The following is a 24,942-nucleotide window of genomic DNA, read 5'->3' as shown; positions in this document are numbered from 1 at the left end:
GAGGACTTCTGCTCCTGGGAGCTTGCCACAGCCGGCGATCTTTTTCCCCTTCCCTTAGCTCTTGCCGCAAGGAAGGTTGACCCACGTCCTTTCCGGAATTTCTGCGACCGAAAGGACTGCATTTGATATGGAGGCGTTTTCTTTTGCTGTGGAGGAACAAAAGGCAGAAAAGAGGACTTACCCGCAGTAGCTGTAGAACCAGGTCCGCGAGGCCTTCACCAAACAAAACCCCACCCTTGTAGGGCAGAGCTTCCATAGCCTTCTTAGAATCAGCATCACCATTCTATTGATGAGTCCACAACGCCCTTCTAGCCGAGACTGCCATGGCATTGACCCTTGATCCCAAGAGGCCAATATCCCTCGCCATCTCTTTTAACTAGACTGCAGCGTCCCTGGTATGACCCAGAGTCAACAGCACGCTATCTCGATCCAGGGTGTCTATGTCCGATGACAAGTTATCCGCCCACTTTTCAATCGCGTTACTCACCCACGCCGAAGCGACAGCTATTCTGAGGAGTGTACCTGTCGTGACAAATAGATTTCAAGGTAGCTTCCTGTCTCCGATCAGCAGGATCTTTAAGGGACGCCATTTCAGGAGATGGTAGTGCCACTTTCTTGGATAAGCGCGCTAGAGCTTTGTCTACCGTGGGTGTCGTCTCCCACCCAACCCTATCCTGAGAAGGAAACGGGTATGCCATAGCAATTCTCCCGGGAATTTGCCACCTCTTGTCTGGCGTTTCCCAGGCTTTTTTAAAAAGGGCATTCAGTTCATGAGAGGGAGAGAACGTAACCTCCGGTTTCTTCCCCTTATACATACAGACCCTTGTCTCAGGGACAACGGGGTCTTCCGTAATATGTAACACGTCTTTTATAGCCACAATCATGTACTGAATACTCTTAGCCACCTTAGGATGTAACTTCGCATCATTATAGTCGACACTGGAATCAGAATCCGTGTCGGTATCAGTGTCTGCTATCTGGGTAAATGAACGTTTTTGGGACCCCGAGGGGGCCTGAGAGTGTGGTACCACGTCTCACATGGATTGCCTCCATACTTGGTTCTGAGACTCAGATTTGTCCAACCTCTTGTGCAACAAAGCCACACTGCTATTCAACACATTCCACATATCAACCCAATCAGCAGTCGGCGGTGCAGACAGAGTCACTCCTTCATTTTGTTCAGCTCTCACACTAACCTCCTCCTGGGAAGAGCATTCGGTTTCTGCTATGTCGACACACACGTACCGACACCCCAACACACACTGGGCTAAAGGGGACAGACCCACAATAAGGCCTTTCAGAGAGACAGAGAAGGAGTTTGCCAGCTCACACCAGTCTGAAAATAAAATGCCCCAGACCTATAAGCGCTTGTAATATAATACAACCAATCACCAAATTATGTGCCTCCCCTTCGTTTTTAGCACCCTGTTACTTGTGACAGCAGTGGAAGGGCCAGGAGCAGCGTCTCTGCAGCAAGCTGTGGAGAGAAAATAGCGCTGGTCAGAGCTGAGTAGGAAGCCCCGTCCCCTACAAGGTGCGCTTCGGTCCCGCTATAATTATACTGGCGGGGGTCTCAAAACAGTGCCTATGAACTTTATTTTAGCCAGATATTGGCCAAAAGAGGTTTATATTGCAGCCCAGGGCGCCCCCCCTGCGCCCTGCACCCATGCAGTGCCTGTGTCAGCAGGAGCAATGGCGCGCTGCGCAGTACCTCAGGAAGACTGAAGTCTTCTGCCGCCTTCCGATGTCTTCTTTGCTTCGGTTACTCACCTGGCTTTAATCTTCTGGCTCTGTGAGGGGGACGGCGGCGCGGCTCCGGGAACGAGCAGCTAGGCGACCCAAGTGATCGGACCCTATGGAGCTAATGGTGTCCAGTAGCCTAAGAAGCAGAGCCTATCAGTCTCACAGAAGTAGGTCTGCTTCTCTCCCCTCAGTCCCACGATGCAGGGAGCCTGTTGCCAGCAGTGCTCCCTGAAAAAAATAAACCTAACAAAAGTCGTTTAGAGAAACTCAGTAGAGCTCCCCTATAGTGTGACCAGTCTCCTCTGGGCACAGAATCTTACTAAGGTCTGGAGGAGGGGCATAGAGGGAGGAGCCAGGTCACACCCATTCAAAGTCTTATAGTGTGCCCATGTCTCCTGCGGATCCCGTCTATACCCCAAGGTCCTTTTGGAGTCCCCAGCATCCTCTAGGACGAAGGAGAAACAATATTGTTTATTAAATTACACGCGTTATCTCCATACACACTGCCACCAGGGGTACAGAGAAGAGACAATTGGCCTAGGGCTAGTAGTAGGGTGGCCAATCCCGGGCCATCTTTTCAATCCCCTCCCCCCCTGATTTGTCCTATACCATCCTAGGCAGAAATGCTCATTGTTTGAGCTTAGAGGGGAACCCCGCGCACTTTTTTCCTTTATTTATATTTAAGTGCATCTACACATATGGAGCAAAGCAAGATGGTGGTATGAGCAGCCATCATGCTGCCCTCTGAAGCAGTCTATACTCCTGCAACTTATTCTGGTACAATTTCAGCTACTGTATGTAACAACTAACACACTACTACATCCGACAACATGTTTAATATTAGAAACATTTTGAGGGCGGATTGAGCCACACTGAAAAAGTTGGGGACAAGATTCTAACAAGTTAGACTGTACTCGCATTCTGTTACTGTACAACCAGCAAATACCATCTCACCCAAAAATCACATCCTATTACATTTCCCCTCATCTCGCTTTATGCAAAGTGCAAGGTATGTGAACCACAGTTGTTCTCCCCATATCCCTTTTATAACTCCCAACCCCCTTCTACTCACCTTTATTCATCTGGCTACCCAACAGAGGAGTGTAAAATAGGTCATACGGTTTTACATGCATGTACAGCATCATATACGTATGGAAAGTATCAAATTTTGAAAAAATAAGATTTTAAACCTACCAGTAAATCTTTTTCTCCTAGTCCGTAGAGGATGCTGGGGACTCCGTAAGGACCATGGGGTATAGACAGGCTCTGCAGGAGACATGGGCACTATGAAGAAATTTTAGTATGGGTGTGCACTGGCTCCTCCCTCTATGTCCCTCCTCCATACCTCAGAGAAACTGTGCCCAGAGGAGATGGACAATATGAGGAAAGGATTTTGTAATCTAAGGGCAAGATTCATACCAGCCCACACTAACCACACCGTATAACCTGGAATATACGCAACCAGTTAACAGTAAGAACAAAAACAGCATCAGTCAACGACCGATCTCAACTGTAACATAACCCTTATGTAAGCAATAACTATATACAAGTCTTGCAGATTTAGTCCGCACTGGGACGGGCACCCAGCATCCTCTACGGACTAGGAGAAAAAGATTTACCGGTAGGTTTAAAATCTTATTTTCTCTTACATCCTAGAGGATGCTGGGGACTCCGTAAGGACCATGGGGTTTATACCAAAGGTCCAAACCGGGCGGGAGAGTGCGGACGACTCTGCAGCACCGATTGAGCAAACGCGAGGTCCTCATCAGCCAGGGTATCAAACTTGTAGAATTTTGCAAAAGTGTTTGAACCCGACCAAGTAGCTGCTCGGCACAACTGTAATGCCGAGACACCTCGGGCAGCCGCCCAAGAAGAGCCCACCTTCCTAGTGGAATGGGCCTTTACCGAATTTGGTAACGGCAATCCAGCCGTAGAATGAGCCTGCTGAATCGTGTGACAGATCCAGCGAGCAATAGTCTGCTTAGAAGCAGGCGCGCCAACCTTGTCGGCTGCATACAGGACAAACAAAGCCTCTGTCTTCCTAACCCTAGCCGTCCTTGGCTACATAGATTTTTAAGGCCCTGACTACATCCAGGGACTTGGAGTCCTCCAAGTCACTCGTAGCCACAGGTACCACAATAGGTTGGTTCATATGAAATGAAGAAACCACCTTAGGCAAAAATTGAGGACGAGTCCTCAATTACGCTCTATCCACATGAAAAAATCAAGTAGGGGCTCTTGTGAGACAAGGCCGCCAACTCTGACACCCGCCTTGCAGATGCCAAGGCTAATAACATGACCACCTTCCAGGTGAGAAATTTTAATTCAACCGTTTAAAGGGGTTCAAACCAGTGTGATTTAAGGAACTGTAACACCACGTTAAGGTCCCATGGTGCCACTGGTGGCACAAAAGGAGGCTGGATGTGCAGCACTCCCTTTACAAAAGTCTGGACTTCTGGGAGAGAAGCCAATTCCTTCTGAAAGAATATAGATAGGGCCGAAATCTGTACCTTAATGGAGCCTAACTTTAGGCCCATATCCACTCCTGTCTGTAGGAAGTGAAGAAAACGGCCCAGATGGAAATCTTCCGTAGGAGCATTCTTGGTTTCACACAAAGTTACATACTTCCTCCAGATATGGTGATAATGCTTCTCCGTTACCTTCTTCGTAGCCTTTATCAGAGTAGGGATAACTTCCTCCGGAATACCTTTCTCAGCTAGGATTCGGTGTTCAACCGCCATGCCGTCAAACGCAACCAAGATAAGTCTTGGAACATGCAAGGCCCCTGCTGCAACAGGTCTTCCCTGAGAGGAAGAGGCCACAGATCTTTTGTGAGCATCTCCTGAAGATCCGAATACCAGGCCCTTCTAGGCCAATCTGGAACAATGAGTATTGTCTGTACTCTGTTTCGTCTTACACTTTTGAGATGAGAGGCAGAGGAGGGAACACATAGACCGACTGAAACACCCATGGTGTCACTAGGGCGTCTACCGCTACTGCCTAAGGGTCTCTTGACCTGGCACAATACCACCGAAGCTTTTTTTTGAGGCGTGACGCCATCATGTCTATTTGAGGAAGTCCCCAAAGACTTGTTATCTCTGCAAAGACCTCTTGATGAAGTCCCCACTCTCCTGGATGGAGATCGTGTCTGCTGAGGAAGTCTGCTTCCCAGTTGTCTACTCCCGGTATGAAGACTGCTGACAGAATGCTTACGTGATTTTCCGCCCAGTGCAGAATTCTGGTGGCTTCCGCCATTGCCACTCTGCTCCTTGTCCCACCTTGGCGGTTTACATGAGCCACGGCTGTGACGTTGTCTGATTGAATCAGAACCGGTAGGTCGCGAAGAAGATACTCTGCTTGTCGTACGCCGTTGTATATGGCCCTCAATTCCGGCACGTTGATGTGTAGACAAGCCTCCTGGCTTGACCATAGACCCCGAAAATTTCTTCCTTTTGTGACTGCTTCCCATCCTCGGAGGCTCGCGTCCGTGGTCACCAGAACCCAGTCTTGAATGCCGAACCTACGACCCTCTAGAAGGTGAGCACTCTGCAGCCACCAGAGGAGAGACACCCTGGCCCTGGGGGACAGGCTTATCTTTTGATGTAGTTGCAGATGGGACCCTGACCACTTGTCCAGAAGGTCCCACTGAAACGTCCTTGCATGGAACCTGCCGAAGGGGATGGCCTCGTAGGCTGCCACCATTTTTCCCAGAACTCGAGTGCATTGATGAACAGACACTCTTTTTGGTTTTAGCAGGTCCCTGACCATGTTCTGGAGATCCTGGGCTTTTTCCATTGGTAGAAAAACCCTCTTCTGTTCCGTGTCCAGAATCATGCCTAGGAATGATAGTTGAGTCGTTGGAATCAACTGTGACTTTGGCAGATTGAGAATCTAACCGTGTTGTTGTAACACTCTCAGGGAGAGCGACATGCTTTTCAGCAATTGATCTCGCCTTTATCAGGAGATCGTCCAAGTACGGGATAATTGTGACTCCCTGCCTGCGCAGGAGCACCATAATTTCCGCCATCACTTTGGTGAAAATCCTCGGGGCCGTGGAAAGCCCAAACGGCAACGTCTGAAACTGGTAATGACAGTCCTGTACCGCGAACCTCAGGTACTCCTGATGAGGAGGAAATATGGGGACATGAAGGTAGGCATCCTTCACGTCCAGCGACACCATAAAATCCCCTCCTTCCAGACTGGATATCACAGCCCGGAGTGATTCCATCTTGAATTTGAACTTTTTCAAGTACAGGTTTAGGGATTTTAGATTTAAAATGGGTCTGACCGAACCATCCGGCTTCGGGACCACGAACAGGGTTGAATAGTACCCTTTTCCCTGTTGGACCAGGGGAACCTTAACAATCACTTGCTGTTGACACAGCTTTTGAATTGCATCTAATACTACTTCCCTCTCCGGGGAAGGGGCTGGCAAGGCCGACTTGAAAAATCGGCGAGGGGGCACCTCTTCGAACTCCAGTTTGTAACCTTGGGATACAAATTCCAACGCCCAAGGATCCACGTCTGACCGAGCCCAGACCTGGCTGAAGAGTCGAAGACGTGCCCCCACCGGTGCGGACTCCCTCACTGGAGCCCCAGCGTCATGCGGTGGATTTAGCAGAAGCCGAGGAGGACTTCTGCTCCTGGGAACTAGCCGAAGCAGGTGTTCTCTTACCTCTACCCTTACCTCTGGCGAGGAAAGAGGAGTCCCGACCTCTTCTGGACTTATGCGACCGAAAGGACTGCAAATGATATTGTGGAGTTTTCTTTTGCTGTGGGGGAACAAAAGGCAAAAATGTAGATTTACCAGCGGTAGCTGTGGAAACCAGGTCCGCGAGACCATCCCCAAACAAAACTTCACCCTTGTAAGGTAAAACCTCCATATGCTTCTTTGAGTCGGCATCACCCGACCATTGGCGGGTCCACAGAGCTCGTCTCGCCGAAACTGCCATGGCGTTGGCTCTGGAACCAAGCAGCCCCACGTCTCTTTGAGCATCTCTCATATATAAGACTGCGTCTTTAATGTGACCTAAAGTCAGTAAAATGGTATCCTTGTCCAGGGTATCAATGTCAGCTAATAAGGTATCTGTCCACGCTGCAACTGCGCTACAAACCCATGCCAATGCTAATGCCGGCCTGAGCAAAGCACCCGTATGTGTATAAATAGATTTTAAGGTAGTTTCCTGTCTACGATCCGCAGGATCCTTGAGGGCTGCGGTGTCTGGAGACGGTAGCGCCACCTTCTTGGACAGACGCGTTAAAGCCTTGTCCACCGTGGGCGAGGATTCCCCCCGTACCCTGTCCTTTGCAGGGAAAGGATACGCCATAAGGATCCTCTTGGGAATATGCAGTTTTTTGTCTGGAGTTTCCCAAGCTTTTTCAAATAATTTGTTCAGTTCATGAGATGGAGGAAAAGTTACCTCCGGTTTCTTTTCCTTATACATGCGCACCCTCGTGTCAGGGACAGAGGGTTCATCTGTGATATGCAAAACATCTTTTATTGCTATAATCATATAATGAATACTTTTGGCCACCTTTGGGTGTAACCTTGCCTCATCATAGTCGACACTGGAGTCAGAATCCGTGTCAGTATCAGTGTCTGCTATTTGGGATAGGGGACGCTTTTGAGACCCTGACGGGCCCTGTGACCCAGTCAAATCCGTGGATTGACTCCCTGCTGTTTCCCTGGACTCAGCTTTGTCCATTCTCTTATGTAATAAGGTCACATTTGCATTTAAAATATTCCACATATCATACCAATCATGAGTCGGCGTTGCCGACGGAGACACCACAATCATCTGCTCCACCTCCTCCTTGGATGAGCCTTCCGCTTCAGACATGCCGACACACGCGTACCGACACCCCCACACACACAGAGGGATATATCTATAAGGGGACAGTTCCCCAACAAAGCCCTTTGGAGAGACAGAGAGAGAGTATGCCAGCACACACCCAGCGCCAACTGACACTGGAACCAATTCCCAGATAAAGCGCTTTTATATATAATAACTGTGATATACACTCACTGCGCCTACATGTGACCCCCTCCCCCCTCTTTTTCAGCCCTGTATCACCGTTCAGCAGGGGAGAGTCCGGGGAGCCAGCTTCTCTGCAGAGGACTGTGGAGAAAATGGCGCTGGTTAGTGCTGTGAGACCAAGCTCCGCCCCTGCAGCCCATATGTTAAAAATGCCAGTCCAGAGGTTTATATTGCTGCCCAGGGCGCCCCCCCTGCGCCCTGCACCCATCAGTGCCTGTCAGTGTGTGAGCAATGGCGCGCAGCGTTACCGCTGCCCGCTTACCTCAGGGAAGATCTGAATTCTTCTGCCGCCTTTGAAGTCTAATTTCTTCTTATACTCACCCGACTTCTATCTTCCGGCTCTGCGAGGAGGACGGCGGCGCGGCTCTGGGACGAACGGCGGGGGGAGACCTGCGTTCCGATCCCTCTGGAGCTAATGGTGTCCAGTAGCCTAAGAAGCAGAGCCTATCACTTAAGTAGGTCTGCTTCTCTCTCCTCAGTCCCACGATGCAGAAGCCTGTTGCCAGCAGTGCTCCCTGAAAATAAAAAAACTAACAAAATTCTTTTATCAGAGAAACTCAGTAGAGCTCCCCTGTAGTGCACCCATTCTCCTCTGGGCACAGAATCTAACTGAGGTCTGGAGGAGGGGCATAGAGGGAGGAGCCAGTGCACACCCATACTAAGAGTTCTTTATAGTGCCCATGTCTCCTGGGGAGCCCATCTATACCCCATGGTCCTTACGGAGTCCCCAGCATCCTCTAGGACGTAAGAGAAATTTATTTTCGTACTTTATACATTGCATTTATGTGCTTTATATCTTACACAGTCATAATATTAATTAAAAATAGAGTTAAACAGAAAAAGAGTCTGGCCTTTTAACAAAGTGGACAAGCAGTGCAGAAAGTAAAGCATTTACACATTGCCTAGATGCCTAACAGCAATAATCAATGTTTATGTCACTGAAATATGTGCTGCTGACTTCTGTACTGGTGTTAATAAAAGTTCTAAGTGTAAAATATAGATCTTTACCTGAAACAGTATTGGAGCAAATTTAAGCCATGTTGCACAACATGGGGATCTGGTGTAACAAAGAAGAAATTCCCACCAGAAACTTGAGATGCAACTTTGGTCCTCCTGCAGTAAAGCTTGGCCAGCAGGTGCAGAAATAAAAACCTTCCCTGGTGGAGACATTCCATGCAACAATTCTAATTTGCATGTTTGCGCCTGAACACTGCATTTTAATCTTTGGATTAAGCTGTTTTATTAAAGCATATATAATACCATTTTGCAGTTTAAACATCTTTAAATACTCATGCTCTTTTTTTTTTTTTACTGTGCCATCATTATAGTTCCTAAAGAATTTACCAATCTCTGCCATTACACTCCAGGTTTTAAGGATATCCATTCTTGAGAACAGGTGACAGTATGGTCTCTATAGCCTTGGAGAGAGATAAAGTGGACTGATATAGAATACCAACCAACCAGCTCCAAACCCTCCAACATGACCCGCCCCACTAGGTACAAAATGCTCTGTTCCTGGACTTCCCTCTTAATTTATAATTTCCATCACATGTGTTGAACTAGTTAAATGATAAGAAAGCTGTTTCTTCATAGGTGATTGCAATAATAAATTAAGAGGGAAGTCCAGAAACAGAGCATTTTGTACCTAGTGGGGTGGGTCATGTTGGAGGGTATGCAGCTCCTGTCATTTTTCAGACAATGGGCCTTATTCAGCTTCAGTTGCAAAATTACAAAATCACGCATGCGTTGCGAACGTACTGCAAGTGCACGAAATCTACAATGCAATCGCAGGTTTAGTGAAATGCAATCGCAATTTGATTGTCAGGAAGTGACCGTTCGTGGGTGTTAACATGGCTCTTCTGTGGAGTGGGCAGGCGGGTCATGTCTGTTTTCGGTGGTGGGGGGTATCTGACGTCAGTTGCAAATGCTAGCAATTAAAAACATTGCGCCGTGCGATTGCATTCTCATTATTATGAGTAGCCCTGGGTCATCCGCAACTGTCGATGGTACTCGGAATTGGCATTTGCATCGCAATTCTGCTGATGCATACCTCCCAACATGACCTGCTCCAGGAGGGGGACAATGCTCTGCTTCTGGACTTTTCGCTTAATGTATGATTGCTGGCACCTGTGTTGAACAGGTTAATGGATAAGAAAGGTGTTTCAGCACAGGTGCTGGCAATCATACATTAAGAGGGAAGTCCAGGAGCAGAGCATTCTGTCCCTCCTGGAGAGGATCATGTTGGGAGGTATGCTGATGCATACTCAGATATGCGATCGTGTCTGGTCGTCCTTTACCATTTATGGCGGCTCTTCATATGCGATTTTCAGCAGTAGCAGTTTTGAGACGATTGCAATTTCTGTCTCAATAACGATTCAACCTGAATTAGGCCCACAGCCTGTAACATTGCAGTGAGGAGCTGATTGTCTGTGTAACTTAACCAACCATAAATATTATTATTTTCATTATCAGCTATTCATATACCACCACGATAATACGTATTGCTGCAGTGAGATTACAAAATCATATACATCAGCCCCCGTCCTATTGGTGCTTATAGGTTGTTTTTTTTATTGTAGGAGGAAACTGTACAATGACAGGTAGAATATACAAATCCCATATAGATGGTGCTGTATTCTAAATTTACCCCATAGGTTAGTCTGGGAAATGTTCATGTCAGTGCATGGCTCCCACATCCCATCGTGCCACCACGACAGTCTGCACTCTTGTCCTGCATCCAGGGAAGATAGAACGTATGTCCCCACTCAACATAGTAAGCAAATACAGCGAGCAGCTGCCTATGGTGCACACAAAAATTCAAGGGTAGAAGGAAGCCGGGACTGGAACTCATGGTGATAATACACCTCCACTTGAGTGACAATGTCAGCATATCATTAATGCCACAGTGACATGTCCCAATTTCAAAGACACTTATGTTGGGATGTGTGTGTCAGAGTATACATAATGTAATTGGCTGTCAAAATATTATATGGTTGTTGAGACCAACGGATGCACGACAAAGGGTATATTTATCAATCTCAACTATTGTTTGCTGCCAAACCACTTTCTGTTTTGACCATTTTACAGCATAATGGAATGTTTCCGCTGATCTTTACAAATTTGTCAGTCACAAGAGAGGGGTGTAGTATGGGATGCCGGCGGTCGGGCTCCCGGCGACCAGCATACCGTCATCGTGAGCCCGACTGCTGGCTTATCGACAGTGTGGCGAGCGCAAATGAGCTCCTTGCGGGCTCGCTGCGGGCACGGTGGCGCGCTACGCGCGCCACGCTATTTTATTCTACCTCCAGGGGGGGCGTGGACCCCCATGAAGGAGAATAAGTGTCGGTATGTCGGCTGTCGGGATTCCGGCGCCGGTATACTGGGCGCCGGGATCCCAACAGCCGGCATACTGAAGACCATCCCAAGAGAGGTGTTGCACCTTGATAAGTATCCATTATCAGCATTAATGTAATGCTGATGTGATCTCCCCCCTGTGTCTAAGAGGCACATGTACTAAGCAGTTATAAAAGTAGAGAAGTGAGCCAGTGGAGATGTTACCCATGGCAACCAATCAGCATTGACGTAACATTTATAATTTGCATACTATAAAATTATACAGAGCAGCTGATTGGTTGCCATGAGCAACTTCTCCACTGGCTCTCTTCTCCACTTTTATCACTGCTTAGTACATGTCCCCCTAAGACCAGTTTGTGAATGCGTAAGTTGGTAAATCCACATACATCCTGTTAGAACCGCACTTTCAACTGTAACTTTCCAAAGAACAACATATTCTGATATTTAACCCAAAATCCCGCATATGCAGCAGCACATTAGACACCACACTGATCTTCTGCTTTATAAATTAGTATTACATAGTCCTAGGACCATGTGCTGAAGAGGAGGTGGAGCAAGACCATCAGGCTACTGAGAGGGAGGAAGAAGGGCTTCTCTGATAACTCTCTTCCCTGACCCCATGTGTAATGCCATACAGAGCCGTAACTACACTTTTTGGTGCCCTGTACCAGAGAGAGTATTGGCGTCCCCCTCCCCCCCATTTTTCCAATATGTACATAAGGCGCATGCCTCGTGGGGAAGGTGTGAGAGGTGCGGCTGCGGGGTGCGTGTGGTGCCTGCTGCCGTGCAGGTGTAGACTCTGTACTCACCAGGCACCGCTCTCTCTCTCACCTTCAGGTACCGGAACATTCAACGGACCTGGCAACTCTTCCGTCGGACCCGGACACGACGACCTAGGAGGAAAGAGATTGCTGAGTGCCGTCCTCCTACCTGTGGACCGAAACGCCCTCCGACCTCTAGAAAAATAGTGCTTTCGGGCTAGGTGGGGGTCATCATTGGCGTCCGCCTCAGAGCCCGAATTTCACCTATCGGCACTTTCGCACCAGGTGGAAATTCCGCCTTGCACAGCCGTGCAAGGCTCACCGTTGCCCTGAAGGAAGGGAGATAGAAAGAAACACAACCAAACACTCAGACCGTGGTTACTCACCGTCTTACACTCCGGTACTCCGATCTTCTCCAGTACAGGTCCCCAGGGGCGGATTGGGAACAAAAAGCGGCCCTGGAAAAATTTGTACTAGTGGCTCCACTTGGGCAGTACCAGAGGTGTAAGGTCTAGCCATGGGCCATGGCAGCAGCACCCTCCCCCCAAGACTTTCCAGATAGTGGGCATGTCCAGCACCAAGGGGGAAGTTAAAAGAAAATAAAATTAAATATTATGAGCACATTATATGATACACCTTCAGAATTTAGGACACTATATCATTCTTTAGAAAGATATATTTTCTTGCTTATTACACCAACCGTATCCCAATCACTATTCACTCAATCTTATATGTCAGCCAAGCAGGCAGACAGAGCATACACTAGATCATCTGCAATCACAGGCTAAGTGGCAAAGTCATTTTCATATATGCAAATTATTTTGCATCTTATTCATTTTGTCTATAAAAAGGACCACATGTCCTCAAACAAAACAGGCCCCACGGGTGCGTCGGCCCACCGGGAATCTTCCCTGTAAACCCTATGGCCAATCCGCCTCTGCAGGTCCCTGTAAGGAGGCAAAAGAAAGAAACAGCCGTGCAGGGCCTAACTAGACCTAGTGTCACACCTTATACTAACTATAACGGCAGAGCCCTCAAACTAGCTCTGTGGGTGTGGTGCGACATAACTATGCACAAACATTATAACAGCAATTCGCCCTGCACGGTAACAACACACATCGGAAATACAATATAAAACGGTGCTGTCCCTTTTTAATCCCTATCTGCCGCTGGAAGGGGGTGGGCACCGCACGGCCTACCCACCTCCTGCGCCTTCCCTCATGTGGGCCTCAGCTCTGCCTTCCTAAATACCTCGGGGTGGCCTGGGCCTAGTGCCCAGGGCCACCTGTACTCACCTCGGGGGCTCTTATTCACTGGGCCTAGCGCCCCCTAACTGCACACAGGCCGGAGGCCTGACTTCGCCCACGGGCCTAGCACCCGCCTAACATGCTGCCCGTTGGGTGACCTGGGCCTTGTGCCCAAGGTCACCTTATCGTATCCCTAATGGCCAAAAATACACTAGGGCCTAACGCCCTCTAACGCCCACAGGCCTATTGCCTGATTTGTCCCCCCGGGCCTAGTGCCCGCCTAACTGGTGCCGCAGGAGTAGGGTGGCTTGGGCCTAATGCCCAAACCACCTAATCAAATGTTGAGCCCCAAACTCCTAGCTGCGCCACAGGCCTAGTGCCTGAATTGTGCCCTCGGGCCTAATGCCCGTCCCTGGTGGTCGAGGGAGGAAAAGGGAGGGGGTGAAGTTGCCTCACCTGCTCCAGGGAACTCCAGCGTCCTCTTCTGCCGCTGACCCGTCCTGGCCAGCGGCGTCGCCTCCGCTGCTCCGCGTCCAGCCGCCACTGGACATCTTCCCGGGGCCCGACGTCTTCCGGCCTCTTCAGCGGCCACCGGAGCGCTTCTCCCCGCGGCCGTCGTCGTCGTCTTCTTCCTGCGTCGTCGTCTTCCGCGCTCTTCCGCGCACGTGGTCTCTCCTTCTCCCGCACGGCGTCCCTCTCTTCTCTGCCGCTCTTCGGCGCGGCCTCCTTCCCGAACGACTCCCGCCCGGCGTCTGACGTCAGACGCCGGGGGCGGGGCCTATGACGCGGCGAGCGCAGATTGGCTCGCCGCGTCCCTCTCTGATTGGCCGCCGCTCCGGGAGCCGCGATTGGCTCCCGGAGGGCGCCAACATTCAAACCCCTCCGCAGCCTCTGGTCCGGTGCAGGGAAAAGGGTAATCCCTGCACCGGACACCCGCCGCCACGCACCCAGCGCTGGGGACAGACAAGCTGCCCCAGCGCTGTCCCCAGCTAGGGACAGCAACACAGATGTGCCCACAGGGCACATCTTTACATTTCCCCCCCCTTTTTCCTTTGTAGTCCCTACAAAGTTCTCCACGACGTCCATTGTCCGCGGGTCAGGGAATTCCGAGGTCCCTCCGGCGAGGTTGTGTTCAAGGGTCCAGCCCGGACAGGCTGTGACCCCACATCCTTCCACCTCCAGCTCCGGGTTCCTCTTCTTCGTTCCTCCTGACCTCCATCGGTGGATCCTCTGGGGAAGTGGCATCTCCCCACGGTCGCTCAACGTGGGCCACCAAGGGGAATCTTCCTCCACGGGGACAACAGTCACCCACTCTTGACCTCCGATATCGTCTGTGGCTTTGTCTCTGTCTTCCGGGTGTGGTATCGACCACCACCCAACAGCGGAATCCTCCGGGGCATCCGTTTCCTCCCGGGCAACAGCCACCATATGTTGCATTTCCTCGTGGGGCATCTCCAAAGGTCCTGTGTCTTCCTCTGGAACGGGTCCTCCCACGGCATCGCGATCCTGTCCCCGTACGTCCGTCCATTTCGGTACTTCCGGCAGGTATTGCTCCAGGACTATCTCCTCCTCTTCATGGAGGGCATTCAACTGGGAGCACGACTCCACCCGATCCTGCCAGTCACTCTCGTCGGCGCTTCCGATGCCAGAGTCGTCCTCCGTCTGTTCTTGGAGGGATTCGTCGGCGGACAGCTCACCGTAGTCCGAGTCTTCCTCCGATACCTGGACTGGGGTATTATTTTCCTCCTCAGCGTACTTAGTCCTTTCCGCTGGTACCTCTGTTTCCTCAGCGTACTCCTTCGCTTCCGCTGGCATCTCTTGGTACCCAGGACACTCCTGTTCCGCATGTCCTGGTCGTGGACGGTTCCATCGCGGGGAGATTCCGGACGTCTCAGTCACTGGGTCTTCACGCTTTTCTTCGCAGCGTGGTCTCTTCACCTCCCAGTCGTCCACCTCCGCCTCATGCGGGAAAGGATTCTGCCTTACTGGGGTCACTTTCTTGGGACAGAGTAGGTCCGCGGCATCTTCCCAGGGGCACTCACTGGCCGCATGTCCTGGTCGCCGACACTTCCAACGAGGGAGGGCCACTGCCACCTTCTCCAAGACGGGTTCCTGGTCCACCTCCTTCACTGGGGAATCTTCACCCGTTGGTTCCGGCTCAGAGGAAATGGGCACCTGCGAATTAACTTCAAGCAAGGCCTTCCGCTCCATTTCCCTGGTTTCCTCCTCCCATCTCTGGGCGCGACCATCCGCAATCATCCGGTCTTCATCCCACGGACAATCGGGAAGCGCATGTCCTCTCGCCTCGCAGAGCGCACACACAGGCTCTGCAGCCACCCGGTCCCAAAGCTGCTGACGAGACTCCGTCATCTGCTTCACCGTGGCCTCGTAGTCCGTCCTGTCTTCCGTCCATGGACATTCCAGGAGCCGATGTCGGGGATCTCTACAGCTTTCACACCGGGAATCAACCTCGTCTTTGCTCAACTCTTCGTCCCAAGGACAACTGTTGTGCTCATGCCCGTAGTTTCCGCAGAGCAAACATCGGGACTCCTTCTTCGCTTGGCCCTGCTGACGTCTTCGGTCCGCTTCCTGGACCACCTTCTTTGGGGACGTCTCTCGCCAAGTACACTCGCTGGCAAAGTGCCCTGTTTGCCGACATCTCTTGCAGGGCGTCACAGCGGCTTTCTTGCGCCCCTTCTCCCGGCGCTCTTCCTTTCCACGCTGGACTGACCGCTGCACCATCTTCAGGATGTCTGCCCCAGACACCGTCACCCAGTCGCTCTGGTCCGCACACATCCGGGGGTGAGTCTTCTCCGGAGCCGTCCGCAGGGAGGTCTTCTTGGTGGCGTTCCACATCGTGTCCGTGATCCGGTCTCTTTGATCCTGCCGACTACGCCAAGTGTGAGAGGTGCGGCTGCGGGGTGCGTGTGGTGCCTGCTGCCGTGCAGGTGTAGACTCTGTACTCACCAGGCACCGCTCTCTCTCACCTTCAGGTACCAGAACATTCAACGGACCTGGCAACTCTTCCGTCGGACCCGGACACGACGACCTAGGAGGAAAGAGATTGCTGAGTGCCGTCTTCCTACCTGTGGACCGAAACGCCCTCCGACCTCTAGAAAAATAGTGCTTTCGGGCTAGGTGGGGGTCATCATTGGCGTCCGCCTCAGAGCCTGAATTTCACCTATCGGCACTTTCGCACCAGGTGGAAATTCCGCCTTGCACAGCCGTGCAAGGCTCACCGTTGCCCTGAAGGAAGGGAGATAGAAAGAAACACAACCAAACACTCAGACCGTGGTTACTCACCGTCTTACACTCCGGTACTCCGATCTTCTCCAGTACAGGTCCCTGTAAGGAGGCAAAAGAAAGAAACAGCCGTGCAGGGCCTAACTAGACCTAGTGTCACACCTTATACTAACTATAACGGCAGAGCCCTCAAACTAGCTCTGTGGGTGTGGTGCGACATAACTATGCACAAACATTATAACAGCAATTCGCCCTGCACGGTAACAACACACATCGGAAATACAATATAAAACGGTGCTGTCCCTTTTTAATCCCTATCTGCCGCTGGAAGGGGGTGGGCACCGCACGGCCTACCCACCTCCTGCGCCTTCCCTCATGTGGGCCTCAGCTCTGCCTTCCTAAATACCTCGGGGTGGCCTGGGCCTAGTGCCCAGGGCCACCTGTACTCACCTCGGGGGCTCTTATTCACTGGGCCTAGCGCCCCCTAACTGCACACAGGCCGGAGGCCTGACTTCGCCCACGGGCCTAGCGCCCGCCTAACATGCCTCCCGTTGGGTGACCTGGGCCTTGTGCCCAAGGTCACCTTATCGTATCCCTAATGGCCAAAAATACACTAGGGCCTAACGCCGTCTAACGCCCACAGGCCTATTGCCTGATTTGTCCCCCCGGGCCTAGTGCCCGCCTAACTGGTGCCGCAGGAGTAGGGTGGCTTGGGCCTAATGCCCAAACCACCTAATCAAATGTTGAGCCCCAAACTCCTAGCTGCGCCACAGGCCTAGTGCCTGAATTGTGCCCTCGGGCCTAATGCCCGTCCCTGGTGGTCGAGGGAGGAAAAGGGAGGGGGTGAAGTTGCCTCACCTGCTCCAGGGAACTCCAGCGTCCTCTTCTGCCGCTGACCCGTCCTGGCCAGCGGCGTCGCCTCCGCTGCTCCGCGTCCAGCCGCCGCTGGACATCTTCCCGGGGCCCGACGTCTTCCGGCCTCTTCAGCGGCCACCGGAGCGCTTCTCCCCGCGGCCGTCGTCGTCGTCTTCTTCCTGCGGCGTCGTCTTCCGCGCTCTTCCGCGCACGCGGTCTCTCCTTCTTCTTCCGCACGGCGTCCCTCTCTTCTCTGCCGCTCTTCGGCGCGGCCTCCTTCCCGAACGACTCCCGCCCGGCGTCTGACGTCAGACGCCGGGGGCGGGGCCTATGACGCGGCGAGCGCAGATTGGCTCGCCGCGTCCCTCTCTGATTGACCGCCGCTCCGGGAGCCGCGATTGGCTCCCGGAGGGCGCCAACATTCAAACCCCTCCGCAGCCTCTGGTCCGGTGCAGGGAAAAGGGTAATCCCTGCACCGGACACCCGCCGCCACGCACCCAGCGCTGGGGACAGACAAGCTGCCCCAGCGCTGTCCCCAGCTAGGGACAGCAACACAGATGTGCCCACAGGGCACATCTTTACAAAGGGGCCTGACAAGATTGATCCCAGAGAAAGCCCATGCTATGATGCCCCTTCGAATCCTGGTATGTCAGCATCTTGATATGTAATATGTGACTGAATAACAAAGAAATCTCAAAATGAATTGATGAATGTTGTATAGGTATTAGCGTCAGAAGGGGTTAGGGTAGGAGACATGGGCGGACTGTAAATACTGGGCTTTAAAAAGGGAAGCTGCAAGTGAAAGTAATTAAAACAGATAATTGACAAGTGCCTCCAACAGCGCCCCCTAGCCTGCAGCGCTATGTGCAGTGCCCCCTCCGCACACACCTAGTTACGGCCCTGTTTATCATAACACCATCAAGTTAGTGGTAAAATCCCAGATATCTGTGTAACCATTTTAATTGCTCTTAAAAATATTGAATAAAATAAATTATTTGCATCCAGGCTGAAACAATTTAGAACAATTTTCTGTAGTAAGTTTGAAAGTCTGATTAAATTTTTCATTAAAAAAAAGAAAACAATAAACAAATAAAATGGTATGGCTAAAGCCAACAAAAACGTAATGAAAAAGTTAAACAGATGTAGCAGCCCGGGAGGATCTCTGGTCTTGGCAGCAGAGTGTTGTCAGTGAGAGCCCACCACAGAAGAAGAGCCTCTCTCTATGTCACCACTCCCTTTTCTAATCTATCCTTAACACAGATGCTCATCTCGTCCTACTCGCCATATGGTATCTACTTCCCCCCTCTGTAACCTCCTTATTCCCTAGAGAATTCACATTCATCACCATTACATGTAAAATAACTTTTATTTAACCCCACCTATAGTATATCTCCAACCTAAATGATGGAAGGTATTACACATATGAATAAAAGAAGGATGGCAAGCATATTGAATGAAAGGGTTTCCATAGAGCTGGGTAACATACTCGCACAGGGGACCACAAATAATCGGCAAAGGTTTCTAAAGCTGGGTACACACTAGGCGATATTTTAAACGGGTGGTAGTCATGTGACCGCCGGTCGGCTGACCGACAGTCACATGACCTCCTCCGTGAGCCCGACGGCTCACTATCCCGATGGTCGGCATGCCGACCAACAGGGACTATTTCCACTCGTGGGTGTCCACGACACCCATAGAGGGGGAATAGAACCCGTGGCGACCGCAGGTCGCCACCGAGCCCGCAGCGTGGCGAGCGCAGCGAGCCCGCAAGGGGCTTGCTGCACTCGCCCCTCCCCGCCGGGATCCCGGCGTCGGTATGCTGCCGGGATCCCGGCGTCGGTATGGTGACCGGCGGTCAGGAGACCGCCGGTCACCCGTACTACACCCTTTTAAACTATATCTCTCATTTTAACCCTTCTGAGCAATATCGTTTGTAATATCATCCAGTGTGTATGCACAATATTATTAATTATGCGCGCTCCCGCGGGTCGTTAACGCGGTGTTCTGTTGTCTGTACATACAGGTCAATTTTGGCTATATTGTCCAAAACTGCATGTTCGGGGTGGTGGCCGGGTGACGTCACTGAACGATATCGTTAGTGATATCGTTCAGTGTATATGCACTATATCGTTTGCCCAGGAGTTAAAAGGAAAACACTGATGATATCGCTAGAGCACAGGTTCTCAAACTCGGTCCTCAGGACCCCACACGGTGCATGTTTTGCAGTCTCCTCACAGAAATCTAAATTAAATAATTAGCTCCTCCTGTGAACCTTTTAAATTGTGTCAGTGAGTGATTAAAACACCTGTGCACCTGCTGGATTACCTGCAAAACATGCACTGTGTGGGGTCCTGAGGACCGAGTTTGAGAACCTGTGCGCTAGAGCATATCGCCTAGTGTGTACCCAGCTTAACACGTAAAAATATATTGATCAACAAATTCAGGCGCAATATAGTAGGAAATTACTAATGATCCTCCTTTTAATGGCAACGCCTATGAAGTACAGTATCTCTGATATACATTACTTCAATGTGCAACAATAATACGGTAAGTCACCAAGTCACCATCTTTCTAACACTGCCAGTCAGTATATCACCAAAGAGCTGAGCGCCGTTTAACTGTCCCAGTGAACATTTATTGGTAAAATGTACTGTTTACTATCATTGCACATTGAGAAAAAGACCCCACTGTAAGAGTAGTGACTGCTGGGGAAATTTCAATTACTAAGGGGGACATTTACTAAGCAGTGTTAAGAGCAGAGAAGTGAGCCAGTGGAGAAGTTGCCCATGGCAATCAATCAGCGCTGAAGTAACATCTATAATTTGCATACTATAAAATGATACAGAGCTGCTGATTGGTTGATGGGGTCATTTCTCCACTGGCTCACTTCTCCGCTCTTATCACTGCTTAGTAAATGTCCCACTAAGACAACTCAACTTACTAATGTCTCTGAAGCAACACTGTCTAAGGTGATGTCAGTAAAAAGACCTTCGGCATACTTGACATGCAGATGAAAAGTAGAGACGACTGCACTTTAGACTCCCGATCAGAGGTCTGCACAGGGGCCGAGATTCCACTATCAGCATGCACGGCAGCGACCATCTTGACAGCAGCACTGCGATCAGCATCCACCCGGGACTTATGAGGCTTCGCTGACATGGCTGGTGCTAGAAAGCTCTCCATAGACGGAGAGACCAGCGGCAGGGACAAGCAGGCAGCAGGTGAGGCACACATGGAAAGCCGAAGAGGGCTTTTAGCAGGGTAATCTGCGGCCGGGCACCAGAGCAGTAAGAACGAGTGTCCTACTCCATAAGCAGCTGGAACTGGAACTCCAACATCCCATCTTAAATAGAACTCCCATCTAAGTAAATTGACCACCCTTGACTCTTTTATTAATGTTACTGTTTTGGTACATTTGTGACTGCAAATTAATATTGCTTACAAAAAATATAGGATGCACAACAGCAACTGCATTACTATAAAGACACAGTAGCGGCTGCGCCAAAGACACAGCCACTACTGCAACTGCATCCAACTCAGAATTACTCACAGACATATCAAATCATGCCATGCCAGCTACCCAATGCCCACCCCATCACCATAATTTCCTCTCCAGACATATTACCTGCCTATTCACATCACATAATGAATGCTACAGCCACCTGACCACATCATGCCAACCCCCAGCACAATCATGTCCTCCCCAGTCACAGTGAAAGGGCATGTCACTGTTAAAAAAACAACAAAAAAAAACGACAACTTCTTGGAAATGTGTCCGCTGTTCCCTGCTGACATAAATCTCCATCCCTGCTTGCATGCATGCACTCCATTGATCATTATTCTCCTTCATGCTGCCAGATACCCAATCTGACACACTCCTCCTCCTTACTGTCAGATTACTTGAATGCTACACTTGTTTTCACTGCTGCCAAACAGCCACTGCAGTCAAATATCCTATACTTTCATACCATGCTTTTGCACCTCACCAGCCAACCTTGTGCCATACCAGCGGCTTGAAACCCCATTAATACTACAGGCTGGACCCGGGTTGGTGGCAGGTCTTCCCTCTGCCGGCACTTGGAGTTGACATCATCTCCAAGTGCTGGTGATCAGGCTCTCCGTAGGCTTTTAGTGTGACTCAGGTTATTTATTTTAGGACCCTTTATTAAAGAACCCTTTTAAACCAAGCCGTGACCCAGGTAGACCCATCTCCAAATAAGGGATCTTTGCATGCTCCCGTATAATATATATATATATATATATATATATATATATAAGAGATGAGCGGCGAACCGAACCCTTCCGAACTCCACGTGTCAAACACGGTTCCTGACTCGAAAAACCCTGAACGAGGCAAAACGTCATCATCCCGCTGTCAGATTCTCGCGAGATTCGGATTCCATATAAAGAGCCGCGCGTCGCCGACATTTTCACTCGGGCATTGTAGAGAATACAGAGAGGACGTGGCTACGTTCTCTCAGTGTCAGTTCTCAGTATCAGCGCTTACTGTCTTGTGCTGCATCATGCTGCTCGGTGTTATAGAGTAATTTCCTTATATCCATTTTAGAGACATATATTATAATTTATTTTACTGTTATACAAAGAATTAAACTGGTAACATGTGCTTGCTTTAGCCTGAGCTAATTAACATCTATACAAGTGGCCTTGGCCTAGTTAGCATTTGAATCACGTGGCCTGCTTACTACGATACAGCTAGCCCACACACTCCCTGTAAAAGACACACCCACAAGTTGCAGGTATGATATACCTACTTGAAATCAGAGACCACTCGCCCTGAACCACTGAGACAGATGTACAGTAGCTGGACACAGCTACAGAGACTCTCTCAGAAGCATGGGCCTCCAAACGCCAGTGATGCTTGGAGGCTTTTCCCCTGGATGGCTAAGTATCATACTCTCTATATTTCATAGATAAATGGCATGGAATAGCTAAATATATGTTTGTGGTAGTTGTGAAACGTTTGGCATAGAATAGTTAATTTGAAAATACATATGGCTTAAAGGTTAATGGTGCCTGTGCAATTATGTGATCTGTAATGGTAATTGGAACATTAGACAATCTGTAGCATAGCATTCCTGGTATGGCGATTTATAACAGATTGTAGTGGTTTTATATAGTGTGTCACAACTGAGGGTCTGAGCTGACGGGAGGCAGCCTCAGTTGTAGGGGCTGAGATGTACCGGAACCTGGGAGGTTGTATCAGACCCCTGGACATGTAAGTAACATGAAGAAGAACCGCCCGAAGGCGTGACCACGACAACTTGAATAAAAGTCAATGATGTTTATTTATGACAAACTCCATGCATCACAGTAGCAGTAAAAGAAACATAAAATCAGCAGAGAAATAATACAGTTCCTGGGTACTACAGGGTGGCAGGGGCCACAGAGCTCTGGTAGTATGAGACAGTTCTTATTATCTGCGAGTTGGAAAGTCCTTACCAGGCCTGACTGTAGCAATGAAGAAAGCCCAGGATCGTACCAGCTGGTGTTCCAGGGAAAGCTGGACTGCTGTAAATAAAATAGCTGCTGTGGGTTCTGGTTGGAACCAGACAGATGTTGGCACGGAGTGGATACTGGCTGGAACCAGTTTAAATAATAAATGAAACTTGAGAGCGATGCAATATGAATGAAATGTAGAGTTTGAGAGCGGAGAAATAATAATACCGGTGGAGAGTGGTAAACTGTAGAAAGGACACCGGCCCTTTAAGAGAAGCTGTACTCTGCTGGAAGCTGGGCTGGAAGCAGGTAATGTTGTAGCTGGAAACAGATGAATCCACAATGGATCGGAGAGTCAGGCTACACCGCAGGTGGAATGCTGGTGCGGGTCTCTATGGTGGAAGTCTTGAGACAGGAGCTGGAACCTGGAAGACAATCACAGGAGAGAGACAAACAGGAACTAGGTTTGACAACCAAAGCACTGACGCCTTCCTTGCTCAGGCACAGTGTATTTATACTTGCAGCAAGGAAGGGATTGGCTAGGCAATTATGCAGATTATCAATACTGAGAACAGATTGGTGGAAATGATCAGCTGACAGAATCCAAGATGGCTGCGCCCATGCAGACACTTGGAGGGAAGTTTGGTTTGTAATCCATGTGGTAATGAAAACAGTAATGGCGGCGCCGGCCACCGGAGACAGGAAGCGCCAAGCTGACAGGTGCACATCCAACCACGCGGACACAGCGGAGGCCGCGGCTGACGTAATCGCCACTCAGACACTCTGCATGCAGAAGCTCAGGGACGGCGGCGGAGGCCGCGGGAGACGCCATGCCAGGTGTAATATGGCGTTTACTGTGACAGCGTCTCAGAGTGACAGGAGAGGATACAGGAATGTAAACATCAGGATAACAGATGGGATCCGGTCCTGGAGCGCTGAGCCAGCCTTAGGAGGCATCTGATGGGTAAGAAATGGCGTCCAGATACCCGGATCGTGACAGCACCCCCCCCTTTAGGAGTGGCCCCAGGGCACTTCTTTGGCTTTTGAGGAAACTTGGAATGGAATCTCCGGACCAAGGCAGGAGCATGGACATCAGAAGCATTGGTCCATGAACGTTCCTCAGGGCCATAACCCTTCCAGTCAATAAGATATTGTAGTTGACCGTAACGGTGACGTGAGTCCAGGATCTTAGCTACTTCATACTCAACGCCTCGTTGAGTTTGGACTTTCGGAGTTGGAGGAAGTGAGGAATGAAACCGATTCAAGATCAGCGGTTTCAACAGGGAAACATGGAATGTCCTGGGTATTTTTAAGAAGGGAGGCAACTGAAGTCTGTAAGCAACAGGATTGATGACTTGTTCAATCTTGAAAGGACCGATATAGCGAGGTGCAAACTTCATACTGGGAACTCTTAATCTCAAATTCTTCGTGGATAACCATACCCGATCACCCACCTTGAGAGCAGGAACTGCTCGACGCTTCTTATCCGCAAACTTCTTGTACCTGAACGATGCCTTGAGCAGAGCTGATCGTACACTCTTCCAGATATTGGCAAACTGATGCAAGGTGATATCCACTGCGGGAACAGAAGTTGCTGGAAGCGGTTGGAACTCAGGGACTTTAGGGTGGAATCCAAAGTTAGTGAAGAATGGTGTTGAAGCAGATGAAGAATGATACTGGTTGTTATGACAGAACTCGGCCCAGGGAAGTAATTGAACCCAGTCATCTTGAGAGGAGGACACATAGATGCGGAGGAAGGCCTCCAAGTCCTGATTCACCCTCTCGGTTTGACCATTGGTCTGAGGATGGTAAGCCGTGGAAAACTTTAGCTTGACTTGGAGGACTTGACATAAACTTTGCCAGAATTTGGCTGTGAATTGAACTCCTCGATCTGAGATAATTTCTTCAGGAAGACCGTGGAGTCGGAAGATCTCTTGTATGAATACTTGAGCCAACTTGGAAGCTGACGGAAGACCGGTGAGAGGAATGAAGTGTGCCATCTTGGTGAACCGGTCAACTACCACCCAGATGGTATTGAACTTGTTGCACATGGGTAAATCTGTAATAAAATCCATCGACAAATGGGTCCAAGGTCGACGGGGAACAGATAGTGGAACCAGTTGCCCCGCAGGCGACTGGCGGGATACCTTATGTTGAGCACACTTTGGGCAAGATGCAATAAACTCCAAGACGTCCTTTTTCAGAGTTGGCCACCAATAGGACCTAGAGATAAACTCCAGGGTT

At 50.0% G+C, this 24,942-nt stretch overlaps 1 protein-coding gene across 2 annotated transcripts in view; it reads right to left on the bottom strand.

Annotated features, from left to right (window-relative positions):
* TRANK1 (tetratricopeptide repeat and ankyrin repeat containing 1) overlaps positions 1 to 9,173 on the bottom strand; it is a 417,569-nt gene extending 408,396 nt beyond the window's left edge. Inside the window, exon 1 of one of the 2 annotated variants that reach the window (XM_063922607.1) lies at positions 9,126 to 9,173. The gene's annotated coding sequence lies outside the window, so the exon portion shown is untranslated. Of the gene's footprint in view, positions 1 to 8,789; positions 8,899 to 9,125 lie in introns of those variants that run through there. The other variant, XM_063922605.1, reaches the window with a different exon arrangement.
* Between the last annotated feature and the right edge of the window lie 15,769 nt (positions 9,174 to 24,942).

This window comes from Pseudophryne corroboree, chromosome 5 (genome assembly GCF_028390025.1).
Source record: "Pseudophryne corroboree isolate aPseCor3 chromosome 5, aPseCor3.hap2, whole genome shotgun sequence".
Taxonomy (NCBI): Eukaryota; Metazoa; Chordata; class Amphibia; order Anura; family Myobatrachidae; genus Pseudophryne; species Pseudophryne corroboree.
The sequence above is the reverse complement of the archived record's forward strand: the minus strand, read 5'-3'. Positions and strand labels throughout refer to the sequence as shown.